The sequence below is a fragment of the Amborella trichopoda genome, chromosome 7 (genome assembly GCF_054954075.1).
Source record: "Amborella trichopoda isolate Santa Cruz 75 chromosome 7, AtrichopodaSantaCruz75HAP2 v2.0, whole genome shotgun sequence".
Classification (NCBI taxonomy): domain Eukaryota; kingdom Viridiplantae; phylum Streptophyta; class Magnoliopsida; order Amborellales; family Amborellaceae; genus Amborella; species Amborella trichopoda.
This window is the reverse complement of record NC_142342.1, coordinates 26,929,636-26,951,403: the sequence shown is the minus strand read 5'-3', so window position 1 is coordinate 26,951,403 and position 21,768 is coordinate 26,929,636. Positions and strand designations below refer to the sequence as shown.

At 34.7% G+C, this 21,768-nt stretch overlaps 1 long non-coding RNA gene across 6 annotated transcripts; it reads left to right on the top strand.

Moving 5' to 3' along the window:
- Positions 1-7,242: 7,242 nt before the first annotated feature.
- Positions 7,243-20,063, top strand: LOC110007133 (uncharacterized). Of its 6 annotated transcripts, XR_016059777.1 has the most exons (6): positions 7,243-7,405; positions 12,430-12,565; positions 14,902-14,966; positions 17,270-17,367; positions 17,991-18,193; positions 19,589-20,063. It is a non-coding gene; the product is annotated as an uncharacterized LOC110007133 (long non-coding RNA). The 6 variants fall into 6 exon arrangements; XR_016059779.1 differs by lacking the exon at positions 17,270-17,367 and having other exon boundaries at positions 7,243-7,387; XR_016059775.1 differs by lacking the exon at positions 17,270-17,367 and having other exon boundaries at positions 18,114-18,193.
- Positions 20,064-21,768: the final 1,705 nt, after the last annotated feature.

The window sequence follows — 21,768 nt, the reverse complement described above, 5'->3', positions numbered from 1 at the left end:
TTGATTCTATTATATGAATATTGATATCTGACTGCTATGCAATGGATCCTCCATTGGTAGTAGGGTATATTGTACCTCAACCCATATGATAGGAGTAGAGTCGAGAGGTGAATGCAAATAAAAGGGAGGGTCGCGCCCCCAAATTGTCATGGGCACTATGCATTGGGTCCTCCAATGGTAGTGTAACGCTCTCTCGCTTGAAGGCACAAGAGATGGTCGTATCGTGCAAAGCCTCAGCCTATCGAAAACCCCAAAGCGCACTAAGGATGTGTGCGTGAGTAAGGATATTACGAAGTGGGACCTTCACTTGTCATTATCCTCCCTCCTAAATGAGGGTAGAAGTCCCAAGTTTCAGGATTGGCTTAGCCTGATCGATGTGGCTTTTACTTCAGGAGTAATTTAATCTGTTCTGCTTATTTGAATTCTATATTATGTACGGACACCTGACTGTAACTGTGATATGCATAACTGCTGATGCCATATTGAGAAAAATAATGCTCTGTTAACTGAGTCTTACCCTTTTTATACAACAATTATATGTACTCTGATGTATGACCATACTTTGTGTGACAAATGCGATTTCTGATGGACCATGGGCATGTTATTGTGAATATACTGATAGTGGGGAATGCAAGGGCAATGATCTACTTACTGGGGTTATTTCTCACTCTACCTATTTCTTCTGTGTAGAGTGTTAGTACCTCACCGCGTGTGGCGAGTAGTTGACAGGTGATAGCAGGCGCTCGAAGTTCGAACCAGTTCAGGATTTCTTTTTTGCTTTGTAGGTGTCTGGTGGCGTTGCCACGTGTTGTTCTATTTGATGTAATATTTTGAGAGGAATGTTAGGCTTGTACGCCTCAAACTTTATTGTAAAGACTTTTAAAAGTGAATGAAGTTAATGGTTTTAATTTATTCAGTTTCAATGATTGTTGGATGAGTTTTTATTTATTTCTCATGGTTTGCTTTGATTCTTCCCTCTTAACATGTGTTGATGCCACTCCCACCTGAGTGACGTTTGCGACCTCCGATTGCGATCGCGCACTCCATTGCCCTCCAACTTGAGATGGTTGGGGCCAGGGTGTAGGGTCGTGACATGTAGGTATGACATCAAATTCAGTGAGAGAATGCTTTGTGGGGATGGCCGGAGCCATCATGGCCTGCTGGCGTCCGTCTCCAAACCTCCAGAAATTCGCCATGGCTTACTCCGAAAGTGGAGTACGAATCCCTCTGCAAAATGAAGGGTTTGAGGGAGAAAGAGGGAACCGGTGTTAAAATTTCCCGACTTCAGATCTGAGCCGAGGAGTCTATTGCTCTGATACCATGTTAGAAATCGTGGGAGCATACATACACAGATATTGAATGGAGAAGAATGGAGAATGGAGAGAGAAGAAGAGAGAAAAAAATGGAGAGAGAAGAAGAGAGAATACAACATTTACGTGGTTCAGGTCAAAGCCTTACATCCACGAATCCAAAGCCCAACGGGCTACATTTTCACTATTTTGGATGAATGTTTATATTAATAAGTACCTCTATATATAGAAGACAATCACACAATTACAGGAGATAAATATGATGTGATTCTTGGAGATAGAGGTAAATAGTAGAAGGCCTTATCACCAAATTAATTTGATGACCAAGTAACTTTGACTTGGTCTCTTCTTATCTTCTAAGTACCTAATCTTATCAAGAGATACATACCCATATATCTATAATGATGTATATCAATATGAACCCAAGATATCCATATCCCAACAAAAAGCTTAATGGCTTTCGACAAGGAGATAGAGACTTGGGAACTTATTTCTAGTGTACACCCTATAGAGGACTGCATATCCAGTTTCAATCTAATGGATTGGGATGGTCGTGTGTGTACAAAATCGACAAGGGCAAGCATGGGTTTTAAGTGAATGTAGGAAGTGGGTTGGAATAAAAAAAGCTGATCTACAGTATGAGTACGACGGGTACTGTGGTCTGTTGTTTTTGTATGGCCAGACACAGTTTATGCATTATAGTAGAGCACAATTTATGTATTATATTAGAGCACAAGCGGGAGATGGTGCCTTCATTGCATACGACACGAGGAGCTGCAAGCCGGATGTGATTGCAAAAGGAGCAGGGATTTGGTACACCACATTTTTATGCTATAGACCAACCTTGTTTACTTTGAGTAAGAAAATATGATCAAAATGTAGGATATTTATCTCACAAATACAGGATGCAGATTCATATCTCACAATTTTCTTTTGGGATTATTTGTTAGTACAATGAATGCTTCTTTCTTGTCTACAACGTCTGCAGAAAAATAAAAAATTAAAAATTGAGCTTCAGAATTATGGGATGATCATGGCAATCGCATGATAAACTTTTAAGTGTAAACAGTGTCCTTTCATTTTATAAACCACTTTTTTTTAATTTCTTGTATCCTTTACGTTTAATTTTATAACATTGCATTTATGACAATGAGTAGAATTTGATAAGGTTCATGCCTTCTTGTAACAGCCTTATGCATTGCGTCAGAATATTTTGCCAGTAATTCCCTCAATTGTTGGAAATTTGCGGAAGTGTTGATATAATAATTTGATAGAAAAATAACAAAGAAAGATATTATGGGTAAAGAGGAAGCAATATTCATTCACAAAAAAAATCACTACTACATTTGAAGTAAAAGATATGACAGTATATAATGTGGTCTTGAAAACCACACTCACATTTGACACATTTTTTTCGCTCACTCTTTTTTCTTCACACACTTTCCTATTTGTATGAATGAGCTCCTTATATATAGGGCCATTTGGCCATTTGATAGACCACCTTTTAAGCTGGTTAATTTGGCGGTTTTACCACCACCTTTCTACTTAGCTTCATGCACCACCTCTCATACAAAGTAAGCGAAGATTCTAGAGAGAGAAGAGATGAGATGGAGGTGAATGTAGACAAATTATTATTTTAACATCCCTCTTTAATTTGTCACTCTCATATTATCTCTAAATTGGATAAATTTATCAGTTGTAATTGTCTTGGTAAATATGTCTGTAAGCTGGTTATTTGTAATGATGAATTTCGGCTCTATTTCTCTTTTCTCTGTCAGCTCTCTGATGAAATGATGTCGCATTTCTATGTAATTTGATCGGCTATGAAATACTGGATATTTTATCATTGCAATGGCTAACATGTCGTCATAAACAATTGTTGTGGGGGTATCATGCTTTTAATTCTGAGCCAAACTGTTTCATATGCTGCACTTGTTGCTAAAATGTATTCGGCTTCTGCTGACGATAGAGCCACAATATTTTGTTTTCTTGATGATCACGATATCACTTTTGTTCATATGTAGAATATATAGCCGGAAGTGCTTTTTTTATCATCAATAGAACCTCCCAATTACTATCAGAAAATCCAACAAGATTAATATTATTTTTAGAAACATATTTGATATTTTGTTTCTTTGTTCCTTGGATATATCTTAAAATCCTTTTTGTTATTATAAAATGCATTTTACTTGGTTCACTCATAAACCTAGAACTTGTACTGACTGCATACACAATATATGGCCTTGTGTTACTTAGATAAATTAAATATCCAACCAAGCTTCGATAAATCGATGCATCAACATTTTATGCACTATCATATTTTGACAATTTCTCATTCACTGCCATTGGAGTACTCACTGGCTGCAATTTGACATTCTGAATTTTTTCAATAAATCTTAAACATACTTTTCTTGAGTGATAAAAATTTCTCCATCTGATTGTTTTATTTGGATTTCAAGAAAATATTTCATGATTCCTAAATCAGTCATTTCATATCCTTTCATCATGGCTTTCTTAAACTCTTCTACCATTTTTGGTCTGTACTAGTATAAATCAAATCATTCACATAAAGGCATACAATTAGGAAATAATTTCTATTTCTTTTTTTCATAAAATGAAGGTTCACTTCGGCTCCTTTCAAATCCATTTTTTTCGAAAATATTTATCAATTTTGCTATTTCAAGCTCTTGGAACTTGTTTTAGCCCATACAATGCATTTTTTAGATTATAAATTTTTTCTTCATTTCTTTTTTTAACAAAACTCATTGGTTGCTCAATATAAACTTCTTCTTCAAGTTCCCCATTCAAAAAAGCAGATTTTACATCCAACTGAAAAACATGAATTTTTAATTGGGCAGCTATGACCAAAACAGTTTGAATGGTTTCCATTTTAACAACAAGGGCAAAAGTTTCATTGAAATCTATTCCGGGTTGATGTGAATAACCTTTTACCACCAGTCAAGCTTTGTGTTTTTTAATATACCCATCTTCATTATATTTTGTTTTATAAATCCATTTCAAACCAATTACTTCCTTTCCTTTTGGGTGATCAACTAATTCCCATGTATTATTTTTCTTTAAAACAAAAATATCTTCATTCATGGCATTTACCCAAATTTTCTATTTAGCTGCTTCTTCTAAATTTTGTAGTTCACTAAAAAAGAAAGCACGATCACATGATTCATAAATATTTGAAAGAGACCTTACTTGAACTTGAACTTGGACTTTCTTGTTTTAGAATTGAAGGGCTTGGATTTGAACTTGTATTTAAATCATCATTCTCTAAAATTTTTGTTTTATGGCCAGAATTTTAAGTCCAGTTCCATTCATTTTTCTCATCAAATATAACATCTCTGAAAATTACCAATTTATTTGTTTTTAGATTGTAAAGACGATATGTTTTCGAAACTTCGTTGTATCCAACAAAGATATACTTTTCACCATTTTCATCAAAATTTTCTCTATTTTGAGAAGTACTTTTCTAATAAGCAATACATTCAAAAACTCTAAAATAATTTATTTTTGGTTTTCTCTTATACCATGCCTCAAAAGGTGTTTTATTTTGGATAGATTTTGTAGGAGACCCGTTTAGAATATAGACAACAGTATAAATGGCTTCAGCCCAAAATTTATTAGGAAAATTCTTACCTTTCAACAAACTTCGAGGCATTTCAATTATTATTCAGTTTCTTCTCTTTTCTACTCCATTTTGTTTTGTATAGGCTACTGTCAACTCTTTTCTGATTCCATTCTTTTTGCAAAAAATTCAAAAAAAAATTTATGTAAATTTTCCTCCTTGATCTGTTCTCAAGGCTTTCAATGGAAAACCACTTTGCTTTTCTACATCAACTTTAAACTGAGTAAAAACTGAAAATGCTTCTGATTTTTTAGCCAAGAAATATTCCCACATCATTCTTCTATAATCATCAACAATTAAAAGAAAATATCTTCTCTTATTAAAAGTTTATGTTTGATCAGTCCTCATATGTGTGTATGGACCAGTTCTAATGGTGCTCTTGCTCTCCAAGATGACTCTGAAAATAGCAATTTATGTAATTTTCTATCGATACACCCTTCACATATTTTTCTCTCTTCGTTTATTAGGGCTAGTCCGATTACCATACCTTTATGATTCATCAATTTCAAACTTTGAAAATTTAAATACCACAAGCAAGATTTATCAATATTTCCAGAACTCAATGCATAATTTTCACATGATGGCATCACTACAGGAAAGACGTTATTTGGGGTTCACCTTGGCCAGAGTCTATTTATTTATTTTTTATCAAAAATCACACATTCATCTTTATTGAAATTGACTGAATACCCTTTTTTCATCAATTGACCAACACTTAAAAGATTTTGAGTTAAGCCAGAAACATAAAGAACATCATAAATTAATTTAGGATTACCTCTTTTTGGTTTTACTGCAAGAACACCTTTTTCTTCAACATTTTGGAGCTTTCCATCACCTAGCTTGATTTGAGAAGTGATCTTTTCATCTATCTCAACAAAACTATTTCGATTTCCTGTCATATGATTGCTACAGCCACTATCCAGATACCAAATATCATGTGAATTCTGTTGAACATTCATACACAAATAAAACATATGACCTGCATTACTATATTTCATAGAAAAATATACTTCATTTTTCTGTATTTCATTTTTCTATTGAAACCAACAATCTTTTTTAGAATGATTGGGGTTTATATGTTTTTGACATTTATATCGACAATCCCTGGATTCAGGCCCTGATTTTTTGCTAATAATACAGTAAGATTCAGATTTACCTTTTTCATCTGGATTTTTGTGGCTATTGAAATTATTTCTACCTCTTTCTTGGCCTCTAAAAAAAAATTGTCTTACACGACCCCTTTGATAACTTTGAAATGCCCCCTTTTCTTTATTTTCTTCAATATTTTTCATTTCTGAAACTGTCATTTTTACTGAAAAGGTTGTTCTATATTCTGGTTTGAAAATCTGTTCATTCTTTGCTCATGTGCTTCAAGGGACTCATTTAATTCTTGTAGTGAAAATTTAGATAAATCTTTTGATTCTTTTATGGCAGCTACAACATAATTAAATTTTACAAGCAAGCTTCTCAAAAAATTTTGAATAATTTTTTTTCAGGAATATCATCTCCATAACATCTAATATGATTTATTATTCTAGCAACGCTAGTAAAAAATTCCGTAACAACTTTACAATTTTTCATTATCAAATTATCAAATTCCCTTTAGAAATTTTGGAGTTTGATAGAAATCACTTTTCAGATCTCTGAAATTCATTTTTCAAAATATCTCAAGCTTGTTTTGATTTTGAAGTAATTTTTTTCTAGAAAAGATATATTTACTTACAGCGTGCTGAATGAAGAGAAGGGCTTTTGCATATCTCTTTTTATTTTCCTTGAATTCATTCTGCTTTGCCTACGACCACATATCAAGGGTTGCTGCATCTTCTAGTACTGCATAACCTACTTCAACAATATCCCACATATCTTGTGAGATAAAGAGAGTATTTCTTTGGAGACTCCATGAGTAGGATGGGTATTAGAGTTTGGATATAATTCATATGAAAGTTGATGTCTAAGGTAAAGGTGTTGTTTAGGAAGCACAAATCTAGCTATGATACCAAATGTTTTAAAGCGTTGACATAATAATTTGATCGGAAAATAGCAAAAAAAAGATAATAGGGACGAAGAAAAAATAGTATTCACTCACAAAAAATTTCACTACTGCATTTGAAATAAAAGATATGACATATTAGAGTGATATAGCTTGGTCTTGAAGACCACACTCACATTTGAACGTTTTTTTAGCGCTCTTTTCGTCGCACCCACTTTCCTATTTCCATGCGCGAGCTCCTTCTCCTATAGGGCCATTTAATGGACCGCGTTTTAAGCCGGTTAATTTGGCGGTTTTACCGCCGCCTTTCTAGTTAGCTTCATCCACTGCCTCTCATAAATGTAAGAGATGATTCTAGAGAGAGAAGAGATGAGATGGCGGTGAATGCAGACAAATTATTATTTTAACATCAATCAGTTTAAGTTATATGAGACTGCTCCCGTTTGGTTGGTAATTGTTGCTTCAATTGTAAGCATTACTCTTTTTAGGTTGTTTTCCCATTGTTAACAATCACATTTCATTAAGATTAGAATTTAATAAGCACATCCCATTAGGGTGGTAATTGTGGTTCCGAATGTAAACTACCACTCTGTTTAGGTAGTTCTCCCTCATTAAGGATCAAGTTTTAGCAGTTCGCCGACTAGGCACTTGTTATTGATATCTGGATCCTCAGACATAACTTACTGGCTTAGTTCTTCAACCTCTCCCTTTTCCACATGTTTATTTTGTTGCTTGAAACCTAAGATTGAGTAGTGTCTAATTCTGGTACTATTTTATTAGATATTTCAATCACTTGAAAGGGAAATTGGGCTTATTGTAGGAATGATTATATTATTAAAGTGGCAGTATTCTTTTAATTTCTTCTATTCCGCATAGTTGATTTGGCCATTAGTAACTGACACATTTTTTAATACAAGATTCCCTTTGCGAAATCTCTATCTAGTCTACTGTCATCTTCATACGGCTAGTCATTCATGTCTTATGTGCTTCTGCTTTCTTGTGATTGTTAGGGAGCTTATAATGGTCTTTTGTTCATTTTAAAGAACATTTTTATTCTCGATGGTGTCAATTGATCAGGCAAGGAAAAAAAAAAGGAATCCATGCTGACACTTGTGATTGTTATGGAGCTTCTATTGCCCTCTTGTTCATTTTAAAGAGTATTTCTAATCTTGATGGTGTCAATTGATTCAATTGATCAGGCAAAAATAATAATTGTAACTATTGGTCCTAATTAGTTGATTCACTTTTGATGCAATCACTGTTGAAAGATTCGGCCGACTAGGGCACGCCTAAGCGTTTCTAAATAGGCGGCCAGGCAGCTATGATCTTAGGTGGCGCCTAGATGCAACAGTGCTAAAAAAAGTACTTTAAGGCTTGGATGATGATCATTGATAAATAGGTAATAGATACACACATCAAATATAATGATGCCCCACTCCTCTCACCCTAGGAGGTCGCCTCCACTTTTATGAACATTGGTTGCAATGTTTTACTCTAATTCAGTACTTTTTCTCCGAGTATCAAGCGTTTTTAGCATTTACATTTCTTGATTATATTTAACATATTTTGATGTCGGCATTGAAGTCACAAAGCTGCATCTCGTTTTTGGCTAGTGCCATTTTCATATGAAAAATAGAATACCCTCAATAAGGATCTTGCTTGGGATCTAATAATACATCTTTTCATAATGAATTTGCTACATAATGTCGTTAGATAATGGCATGTATTAAAAGGGACAAGTTCACTTCATTTTATTTTTCAACCATACGCCAGTAGTTTGGACAATTTTGACATTTAGATGGCATGTTTTTGAAGACTCATTTTGTTGCCAAGGATTCCATTCCCCAAGTGTTTACATCTTAAAACCCCCTCTGAATATTTTATGGCTTCCTTCTTATATGTGTGTTTGAAGCTCAATTTTCTTAATTACTGGTCATGGCAAATTCTCGCAGGGCAGCTCATTGAATAGTAATTCTTGGTCGTCTTTTTTATCAGTACTAGTCTTTGTGACTCCAGAGCAAAGATTTGCTCAAAAAGAAATGATGACCAAGGTTAACATGAAAGAAATTCACTCAATTGTTGCCAGGGGTTGAGTCTTCATGCCCTTCTTTAATTAAAGAGTCAGCTTATTGTGTGCTTCACATCCAACTTGATACTAACGGAGGCTAATAGCTGTCATGCTCTGCTGGTTGAGATTTCGTTACAATTTATAATCTAAAGGAATTTTCTTATCATTTTATGATTGTCCCTTTCTTTTCCTAAACTAGTTTTAAGGATATTGTCGTATAATTGTCTCTCAGAGAATTCAATTGCATGGTACTATGTCATATTGAAGAGACTAAAATGCATGGTACTGTCATAATTGTTATTAATGATGGAGCTTTTGCTTAGAGAATAGCACACCCTTCATCGAGACTAAAGGAGTAATATCTGCTTTGTCCTTGATTACCTCTTTTAACGTTTTGGATCGAAATGAGCGGTTAGGAAAGCTTGAATGCATTTCCTTGAGAAATAAGTTTGTCAAAAGCATTAGGAGAAGTAGAACTCCAAAACCAAAATTTGAACATTGATGAATTGATGCTTGATACATCAATTTTGATTAAATAGACTCAGTAGCATTCATAAAAGATGAATTTCTGCTTTGGTGATGATCTGATTTAGAACAGGATGTTAATCAACATAATGTTACGTTTCATATTATTAACTCACCAATTGATCAAGGGAGACGTCATGATGTTACTCTAGAGCATTCCTTGTAATATCTAGTGAGGGTGGGTGTTTTTGTGTAATTAACTAGTTTGATGATTACTGACTTTTCCTTTATAACATGCTTGTGTCCTTCATCTAATTGTTCTCATAGGTTGGTTGTCATTAAATATCCAAAGCAATTTACAAGCAATATACTAAGTCCTAATGTGGAGGTCAAATCCATAAAATTCAAAAACTTTTGATGATTATCGTCCTTTGCGATGCCATTTTTTCTTATGCCCTTTAGTGCTTTCTTGCATGTTTACTGAGCAGTTTCTTTTTCTTTTTTGTTGAAATGCATTGGTAAGTGTTCACGTAAATCTTAATTAGTTAAGCTAGAAATTATTGTAAGTTGCTATGAAAACATGAGATTTAACTTATTCCGTGATGAGTCTTATTCTCGACATTGAACTATGGTATTTGAGAACGAATTGTGAACATGACTCTGGCTAATCTAAGCTGGGGGATTGGTCTAGGTGCATGTGCCACCCAAGGAGCACCAGAAGTAAATCTAACTTTGTCACTAGAGAAAAACTTATTTTCTCAGGGTCCTTAATGAAAAGCCCCATTATTTATAGTAATGGGGCCCTGTTGACTTAGACTTGCATGGATCTTCAAAGTGTTTTGGAGTTCAACTTTCGCTATCTAATGGTAAATTACAGATTTAGGTACTCTATTATGATACAAGAGTTTCTATTGGTTAGGCAGCTTGTCCTCTAATGGTTTTGTAACATGCTCAAACGCGTCCATCATCCCATTATTTAATGATATATATGCCCTTTTAGGGTTACACATAGTCCTCAGAAGAATTCTCACTTTGTCATGGTATGAAGCCAATTGAAACCCCTTTTACATTTGTGACTGAGAGATCATCTAGATTCCATTTTCTCTGAAAATCATAGATCTGGACTTACTTTTCAAGGAACACATTGACGTCATTCTTTTCAAGATATGACGAGGTGTTCTAGAGTCAAGGGATGTGTTTGCATTGTCCAATTTTAGGAAGATCGCACTGGTTGAAACTAGTAGGACCAGCTGGTTCACTGTTCAAACTGGTTTTCAAAAAATTTTGTTTTGAAGTAGTTTTTCGATTGTCAAATTTATAAAAAAGACATTGGTTCATTCGTCAAATTCATTAAAAATAATAATTATTCAAACACGGTCCAGAGTGATTAGGGTTAAAATTCCCCCCAAAAAAATAAAAAAAATTTTGTATCTTTGATTTTAAAAGAGTATAACTTTGTTTTGAAAAAAGAAGCTTTAGATATTGTAGATCTTTCAAATAGGACAAGATCACGTGTATTTGGGACTAAAATGACTCAAGAGAAGCAAAGATTGATAAAACGATGGAAAAATCACTTTTTTGGACAAAAAAGGTATTTGTTCGGACACGGGAAATTTTTTGAAAAATCGTTTAGACATGAGGAATCAGCCGAGTTAGACAAGTAAATTGCGTGGTTCAATATAGTGAAGTGGGCAATAGAATTGGATTTGGGCAAATCTCTAGCCGCAATCCAGGAAACCCACTTGTTCCAATTCAAATTGGACAGTTTGGATTCGAATTATTAACCTTTCAACACGAGTTTGAACTGGTTGACTCAACTGGTCCAACTATTGATCCGTTTGTTCAATTCGGTTCAAACTGGTTTTGACCAATCTACCCATTCAATGATTGGGGTGGGCCAGTTATAATTCTGGTTCTTGCTCCATCCTGTTGGACTAGATGACCACACTTGTCTCAATAACATCGATACAGTCACATATTTGCGCTTGACTCCCAAATTTAGTTCGTGGCTTTTGCTCCTCTCGTCGATGCAAATACATGACACCAAACTTGGGTTTTTGGAGTACTTTTTCAGTATGTGTGCTAAACTGCAAAGCTTTTTGCATATGTTGGGGTTTTGCAAGCATCATTTGTGACACTTCAAAACTTTCAAACCAGTGACGACATTAGTTTTCTTTGGCTTACACAACTTATATAAATAAATGGGGTTGGGGCTATGATTCATACTAGTTGAGGTAAAGACTTTTGAGTTTTAGAGGTTGTGGGTGGATTGAGTCATGATCCCTTCAACTTACAAATGCAACGGTAGGATCCTACTAGATTCTTCGACTAGCATGTTTGCTATATGGATGATATAGGATTTTGTGAAGTTTGGCATCAAGATTTTTCTTTGATAAAATTAGAATTCTTATGGATGAAGGTTTGGTTTCTAGATGATATATATTCAGTAGAAGTTGATACATTTAGCCTTGATTGGACAAGTTTGTCCATTTTATAAAACAGGTATTCAATTCTTTCATTTAAAGTTTGTGATCGGGATTAGGGTCATTGATTACTAGATTCTTTTTTTTTATGGCTGCATAGTAGCTTTTCATCAGGTTAGATGGAAAGGATTATTCATTGTGGGCCAGTGATTTAAAATGTTTTCTCTAGGAGTGAATGTTTGTGATAGGGATTAGAGTGAATGTTTGTGAAGGGGATTAGGACCATTGTTTACTTGTTTTTTTTTTTTAATGGCTGCAAAGCATGGAGATACTACCTCAATTATTTTCATCAGGCTAGATGGAAAGAATTATTCATTATGGGCCAATGATTTAAATTCTTTCTCTATGATTGAAAGTAATGGGGTCACCATGATGGAGCAATCCCTATTCGCACATAGTAAAAATTTCAGAACAGTGAGAAGTGGTGGACATTTGCATTATGATGTGGATTTATATTTAGCTGACATTGATGTTAGATGGTGAAACTTCGTAAAGAACCAGAGCATGTTCAGGGAAACTATGATGCACTCTCCATCATCTGGAATGAGTTATCTATGATTGAGTCTTGTGGTTCCTGCCAACACACTTGATGCTGTTAGAAGACAAAACCAGGTTATTTTATTTTTTATGAATTTACATCTATAACTTGAGATTATTTAAGGATCAGAATTGCATCTTATTCATCTTCCATCCTTATGTTTGCTATCTAAAGGAACTCGCTTTTTCGTGCTAGGAAATTTTAAGCTTTCTTTCTCTATCCTGGATCATTCATTTTTTTCATCTACTACTATGACACGTGACTTTAGTAAAGTGCAATGCATGTTTTCTTGGAGTTGAGACATATTGCTTTGAGCTGTATAAAGAAATCCTTATCCAAGTAGTTTAAGATGTATGGATGGAATAATATATAAATAACTCTGCCTTGGCTGGCTACCAGCCGGTTATGTGAGTCCTAAGCCCAGTTAAAGGAGGAGGGTTGTGTTAGGTAGGGAAGCTAGCGTAAAACTTTGCCAAATCTTGCCGTGAATCCTGAACCTATCAACAGAATGGCAGAATAGGGTTCATGTAGCCGACCCCAAATAGTTTAGATGATGATGATGGTACTGTCATAGTGAACCATCATTGTCCAAAATATCTAATTTTCTTATGAACGTGGTTCGGGTAGGTTTATTTTATTTACACTCCATTTGTGACTTTTAGTCATCTGAAAGGCCCTTTTGTTGGTGTATTTGCCACTCTACGAATATGAGGCTCATGATGACTTTGGTTTTGTGGCTCTTTCGTAGAATAGTGAAAGATAATGAACAATATAGGTTGCCCAATTCTGTAATTTACAGTTATTCTTGTTACAAAGGTCAGTATCTTTATTAATTTTGTAGTTGTGTTGGTAGAATATAAGCTAAGCTAGAGAGTGACGTGGAAATTCGAACACAAGGGGATTGACATGTCCCATGTATTATGGGATAAAGGTATAAAATTTAAGGGGCCTCTAGGAAGACATTTGCATACACACCTTGTGTGACAAGTTTCTTTGACCACACACAGACTTTTCATGTTGGTGTTGTGGATAGTAGTTGTTTGGAATGGGATTGGAACGTTCCTTGCTAGAAGTTCCCAAGATGGGGAAGGCCCATACATTAAACCTTTTAGGCAAATAAATACTTTGAAACTATGATAAGCTTTAAATATAATTGAGATATTTTGAGATGTGAGTTGTTTTTCAGATTTGATCTAGAATTTTCTTAAAAACCCAAGACTTACCTTGTAATGCATTTGTGGATCCCACAATGGTGCCTGTCGAAGGAGAGGTGAGGCTTCCTCAACAAATATAGTGGAAAAAATTTCCTAGAAAACCGGGGACGCGATCCCAAAACACTAGGACATGGTCAGATAAAGTTTCTACTCCTAATTAAAGAGTTGTGCTTCAAGTTTGGAGGAACACCTTGGTTGGAAGCTCCCTGTAACCATGTCATTGACCATTATGTTAGTTGTATATTCAAAAGCCCCATATTTTTTTAGTTTATGATTATTCATCCTTCTCATCCTTGATCTTTTCCCCATTCATTGTGTTCCATTTTGTCTCTCTTCACCAAGATTGAGGAAGCCTTTTAGCACTTTCATTCTTATATCGTACATGGATGTACAAACTCCCTTTCCTTTGCCATGTACTGTTCTCTTACCCATATTTACTTCATGAAGATTCTTGCTAAGCGTCGATCTGATTTCTATACTCTTCATCTTGTTTCAAGGCTTTTCTTTTGGACTGTAGTCTCATTTTTACATATTCTCTAGATGATATTCAGTTTGTAATTCTACTATTTTTGGTATATAGCTAGTGGATATTAAATTAGAACTTGATGTATATGGAGCATAATTTGTTGTCTTACTGAAAATAATGCACTTGTGCTAAATAAGATAAGTAAACTACATGCATGATACCATTTCACCTTCCATTTAAACACATTACCAAACAAGGAGAAGCCTCGCATGCAGCTTTTGTCAATTCTAAATTTCCATGTCCTATTTTCTTATTGACAATACTCAAATTCCTTTCAGAAATGTTCCATTTCGATTCACCCGGACAGTTTGTGTTCGCATGCATTTAAGCATTTTTCACTCTGATTTGTTTGCCTTGAACCACCGAGACAATCCAAAGCATGGCAATCTGAGGACATGTTATATTCATGTGATGTTGTTAGCTATATTCTGAGTTGTCCTATATTCTTCCTCTTGACTACTCTCTCTCTCATCTATTTCTATCTATTTATATGTGTGTGTAGTCGCGAGTTCGAGTGGATGATGGTGTCATTGTGCTTGCTAGTGTGGACAATGTTTACTGCTCATTTGCATTTGGGCTTTTATCTGTAGAGGATGCTTAATAATGTGTTCCTACATGCCCACTATCTGCATGGCCTTACATGTTATGACTTGACTGCGTTGATGGACAGGAAACTATGTATCTACATTTCTGTTGTGTGCATTTGCGTACATCCTACCATCGTCGCAATTCATGGTAAGTAGCGTCACTATAGCATATCATGACATATGTGCTGAGACAACAAACTAATGAAATATGAAATACTCGCATATTTACCCAATGAGACATTGCCATACATTAAAGTACAATTTTCAATTATTATTTTGGTTTATCAACATAGTTGTGCTCTAGTGTTGATCTTAGGAATAATGAAAGTGAGTTAACTTTATCTCGTTGTTGTTGTTTACTCAATGTTGTGTCTTTTGCATCTGTTTTTGTGAATCATGTTATTTTACTTTTCAGCTTATGAAGCTTCTTGAGTCAAAGGAAGCAAACCACAATGAATTTTATAGAATAATAAATGCAGTTGACGATGTTATGTACATGCATGGAAATCAGTTGTTAACCCATTCTACAGTCACTGCTAGGTCCGACTTCAGTTGCAACTGGCTTGAAGATCGATTTCGAGTCCCTATTATATTTACGTCTACTTTTGTTGTCTCGGTCCTTTGCAGATGCATTTTAAGTTCTTAAAAGTAGGTGTAACTTTGTGTCGGATTTTTCTACGACTTGCATTTTAATTGTCACAATAAACATCGAGGTTTATACCATTTTAATTTAATAAGTTAGAATTACATGAATCATGTATGCTCTTCTAGTTGAAGAACATCTCAAAGGTGATTTTATTTGCTGCAAGAACCTCCATGATGTCCATAGTTGTGGGAACCATAGGGGTAAGGCCACGGTCCCACCTTAAGAAATTGATTTTGCGGCTCCTCTAAGGAATCTTAAAGAGACCTGGATTTAAAGAAATAGGTATCTTGCTCCCTATAAAATGAGATCTCGGTCTACATGCTTATAGGATCCCTCCAAGGATTGGAGTTATACTATCAATTGAACTACTGCTCCTCTCCTTGGGATTATAGATTTAGTTCTTTAGAAAATGATAAGTTGTGGTGTATACCACATCATAGTATACTACAATTTATGTTTGGGTGTGGTTTTTATAAGGTTGCATCCTTAAACAATCCAATTAAGGCACACCTCCAAATTTATTGTAACATATAATTTCGGTGTAAAATTTTTTTAGGATTATCTAAAAATTTATTTTCATATCTAATTATAAAATTTTAAACTCCAGAAATGGTTAAAATCAAGTAGATCTATGAACACATGAAAATCATGAAAACTGACGGTCTAGATAATGTGTTGCATGATGTGCTATTTTTGGGACTCAAAATCTCTTTTTTTTCATATTCATACATCTCGATGTCGAGATGATCAATTAGAGGGTTTTTCAACATTAAAACAACCTTTTCCGATAGAGGTTTTAGGAGCATATGTATTTATACATTTTAAAGTTGTAACCTTATATTATGTTATTAAAAACTACAGTTTAATATGATAGTAAGCCCATTATGATATTATTAAACTATATTATTATAGTAAATTGGGGAACTATAACTATGACATTGGTAATAGGTTAAGGTGTATGATAATGGATCAAGCAGGTATTGCCTTGATCCTAATTTTATCATATACTTCTAATTGATCTCATTTTATGTACAGTGGTGCTTAAATTCCTCCTAGTACAAACCTCAATTCCTGTGATATGGGATCTCGCTTCCAGATATCCTAGGATCTAGCTGCTTAAATTGTTGAATATACAAACGTCGATCTAACCCTAGGGAGCTTCCACCGTCTGATGGTTCCCTGAACCGATATCGCAATGGCCTCGAACAACTATGATGTTGTCCATATCTCTTTCATTACTATAGTTCTATTGATTATCGTCATTCCAAGAATCTTCATGCCATCCATGCCGCCTGCATTGCAATTATGTATGCTCTCTTCTCTATGGTGGAGGAACTTCTATATATTATATTTACTTAAGAAATGTTTCAACATTATAAGCAATAATGAAAGGTATATAGCCCTTTAATGATGTTCTTTCCATTTGTAGTATTATTTATATGTCCGTTATGTTATTTGTGGGTTCAACGAGATTCTTGTTCCTTTTGTATTCTTTATATGTACTCCATTGTCTTACATATAACCCCTAAGTGCTCTATTTGTCACATTGAATTGTATCTTTTTCTCATTCCTTGCAAATTCACATGATATCTGTCTTTGGTTAAGTTCACATACTTATCAGAAGTAATGCCAATTCTAGAAAACATTGATCTGTCACATTCCTGAGTTTCTGATAATCACCAAACTGTATTCCTTCAAATCCAAATAAATAAATGATCAGTCAGTCAAGTTCCAAAGGCCTAACGGGTGTTTGGAGATACATTCACTTATGTGACAAGGTTGTCATTGGCTTATTTTACCAATAGGTACTTAGTTTATTAAATCTGTTGAGATATGTGAAGCTCTTCATTCAGTTATGGCATATTATGGGAGAGGAATCTTATCAGTGGCCCACCTCGACTAGGTGAGTTCTGGAATTAGAGTTTCGATCAAGCTAGAATTTTATACGAAAAAGTTGCAATATTCAGTCCAAGTCTGACGTATGGGTGGGTTTTGTTTTCTTGGTTAGCTACATATAGGTTATAATCATCTTAGCTGTATGAGTTAATAGAATCCATCACTTTTCATGTGCCTCAGATTTGTAAGCCTAAATCACTTCTATGGATATGCAGCTAAAAGATGTGTTATCGTACTAGTTCAGATGTTATCTTATGAACCTTGTGTTTTAAGCACATGAATTGCTCCAATCCTCTGCTCTTAGTTCCTTGATAGCATCTATTAAAGGGATGACTCTTTCATCAATTGAATTGTGGTTGGATTTTTTTATTACTTGAATGATAATGAAATGTTCGTGTGGATATTTTTATCTTAATTATGCATGTGTGATTTGATGGAAGCACTCATTATCTTGCAGGGTTCTCTCAATATCTATCATTGTTATGCTGCATTTTAACTTGAAGCTTCAATCTTCAGTTTGAAGAGTTGTTTTCTATTTCATAATTTTCATAACAATATTGATTAGTTCTTGCTTCCTGCATTATTCACTTTACTTGACATAGATGTTGACTTTACGTGCATATGTCTCAGGTGAATGAGTGCTTATTGGTTTCACATAGAATAGGTGAAAAGATTTCCTTCCAAGGAGGAATAGATCAAGAAAAAAGTTCTTTCCCTTATATTCCAGGATAATTTTTTGAAGATATTGATCAGGAAAGGATTGTGTGAAGAAAATCCATATAGAAAATGCATTCCAAGAAGTGGAGAGGGCAGCAAAAGACTTATCTTTCATTGTAGGTTGCATTAAATCTTCTTTCTTACAATTCATTTGGAAGATTATTATGTTGTCTCTTATTATGAATTGTGTTTTTAGTTTTAACAACTGTCATGGAAGAAAAAATATTTATAATGTCTACAAAATTTTCTGTGTGCTGAATAATGCATGTTGTGTATCTGATCATCGAGTATAAGCTCCTAGATTGCTGATGTAGGAGCTTAGGAAGTTGTGTATCTGATCATCTGATGATTATGTTTCTGATTTCAATGATAGTTTTGATGATTTGGAGGAGAAAATGGTCCCATCACATGCCATCCAGTTAAAATTGCCCCCTATGTTTGAGCAACCTTTTCCAAACGACTCTATTGTGCAACTGACATCTTGTCTTTAGACTCTCCACGTAAAGAAAGTAAACATCTATAATAAGGAAATTATGGAGTTTCAGATTGAGTTTTAGCTTTATCATGCCACAATTATATAGAAAGTTTTGTGGCATGGTACCAATCCAGGTTGTGTCAAAAGATTTTATAGTCTTTTTTCCCATATAACTTACAGTTTAAAAACAACACTACCATGTAGTTAGTATCACATTTTACTAATTCAAGAGCCTTGCAATTAGGATGCTCATGTGATCGGTTCTGCTTGAGCTTATGGCTTTTGTTGTGGTTGTTGTAATTGCCTTTGGATGCTAAGGTCATAGGGCTTTCTAGTTGCAGACAAGACTCTGCCATTTCTCACTCCTGTTACCCTTATCGGTGGTAGTTTTAAGGGTGACAACTACTACATAATTCTTCAGTGCAACACCTCCCTCTCCCTCTTTATTGTATTTCAATCTCCTCATTCCATATCCCTATCCCTTCTCTGAGTTATGTATCACCTTTTCCTGTAGTTTTGTTTATCTTGTTTCTTCTTCCATCCTCTGTCTCTATGTTCTACCCTTGCTAATATCATGCTTGTCGTTTTTCCCCCTTTTCTTTCTCTTGATCTTACGCCTCTTCTTTTCTGTTGTATTATTTACGAGTTGAATACAAGTCAATGTGTGTTTCAAATGACGTAATAAATTGTTGTGTGTTTCAGCTGAGGTAATAAATTGTCATCCCAAGTAAATGCTAACATCTCAAACTTGCCAATGGTTAACATCCTAAGAGATGCCATTAATTTCTCTCGGGTACCCCTTGGAATCTATATGTGCAGAGATGGACAAATTTTGCAGGGAACCCCTATGCTGATATTTGTTGTGTTCATAACCATACAATTGGTTTGTCTTGTAAATAAATATGTGAGCTGAATTCTGCAGATGTTTAGTATCATTGAGAGTTTGTTTAACCCTAACTCTCCAGTCTGACATTTTGTTATGTTTAAAGTGCTTTACTTGTTGCGTCATTTTATTTTTAACATAGTTCATTTGCAGGCTCTAAAATACTTCTCTATTGTATTGATAATTGGTCATCTCTACATCCCATCTTTGGAGTAACAGCATATCGTGTTTCATTTCCAAGTTGCTGAATACTGATTTCCAATAGTTCAAAGAGTAAAAGTTGTCATGCCTCCACATGGTGGTCTTGGGAGAGGGGGGAGGTGATATAACCTATGCCAGAGAGCAAGAAGCTGTTTGGTTTAAAGGATAGCATTTCATATCATCTGTTTGAGGTGGTACTTCTGGTGAAGAACAAATTAAGAGACTAAAACCTGCCACTGATTCTAAAGGGAAAATTGTTGGAGATGGATGGTTTACAACTTAAAGGGTGGAAGTAGCACTGAATAGGTGATCATTGGACAAATTTGTAAAGAAGATCTTCATGTGTTTTGAATGAAACTTGATGTCTTCTAAATATGTAACCCCATGTAGTTATTAGAAACTATCTTCATTTGAATTTTGTTTGAGGCAATTTCCTTTGTCAAATTTGTTTGAATTTGCAACTAGTTATCATGAGAAAAATGCCTGAGCCAAGTCAATTGTCATGGATATTTTGAGAGGAATTTCTACCAAACTGCAAATTAAGATAAATGTTCTTGTCTACTCATCCATGTTGCCGGTTACTGTGAAGGCATTCTTTGGTCATGTCAGGCCTACTTCATACAGTGAGAGCCACCTTAATTTGTCTTCAAGATTTGAAAGGATTGCAAACAATTTGGCTAGTACCCGTATAGGTTATGGTGTGACTTTTCATTTGAGATGTTATGCTATGCTTGAATTTGCAAACTCATATGGAACTCGATACTAGCATATTATTATTTGTCATAGATTTTGATATCAGAAAGTGGATAATTCATCTCAATCACTATGCAAACAATTTGAAGAACAACACTAGGTCGATCTTATAGTACGATGTGATATGGTTCTGAAGTCCGACATATTGTTTCTAGGCTTCTTTGGCCAAGCATGTCTTAAATTCGGCATTTTACACCCTTATCATCATAATACTAGTTAGTTTCATTTCCTTTCTATCCCTTTTTGGCTTATCTGCATTTGGCTCTAGTAGATTCCATTACCCCTGAAATAGTTCTTATTCATATTTTATTTCCATATAACTTTATTTGGTTTTGTTACCTTAAAAGTTTTGCTTTAAGAAAATGGATATGAAGATATAAGTTTTTTGTTTTTTCTCTACAAGTAAACTGGGTATGAGCTTTCCATGGCAAGGACAACTATAGAGATACAAGCATGCCATTTCAAATATATTTATTTGTTTTGGTAGACATAATTTTGAAGTGCCCCAAGGGACTAAGTCAAAAGTACTCTTGTCTGATGAATCAAGATTTTTCTAGCTAATTCCTGTGATAGTCAAAACTAATGACTTGCTATTGTCATTGGATCAAACTTGAAGTCCTTTTGAATTTTCGGTAGTTAACAGGATGAAATATCTAATGAAATCGAGAGCCTAAGTGAATCACGAATTTTGTTGCTATGAGAGAAGACATGGTAATCCATCATAGGTGAATTAGGTTTAATTCGATGAGGACCCTTAACTCATTTGCTTCGTACTCACAATCACCAAAGTAACTTCTAAGCAGTGAAACTTGCAAACAAATGGGTGTATCCCATGTCTATAAAAAGTTTCTGAAATGTTTTAGATGGAATTGGCACACTTTCAGATGTCATCTCATACACTCATGATGTATCCGATTCTATGTCAATATTTTTTCTCGTATGATGTACATGTTTTTGGCATTTCGTTTACAAAGTTTTTTTAATCCCAAATAATGCAGCACATGCGTCATTTTCTCCAGTAGGCTTTTCTTCTCTAAATGTTGATTTATGTCATGACTAGGGGTATGGGCATGTTATTTTGTGCAAATTATGAGCAGTTTTAGCATTATTTCTAGATATGCTTGTGCAGTAATGTTATTTGTTCCATCTCAGCTCGCACCATTCATAGTGGAAGCCACAAGAACGTCTTCGTTTCAGTTGATATAATTAGGTTAGTTTTTTTGCAAACATTTCCCAATGCAATGCATACTGGTTCTAACTCCCTCTTTGGATTTTGCAACAAAGGGGGGAGGAAAAGGGTCTTCCCCACAGTAAGGAAGTTCTATAAATCTGCAGTAATATGTTAAAATTCACTCATAATTTGATAATAGCACAAAAAA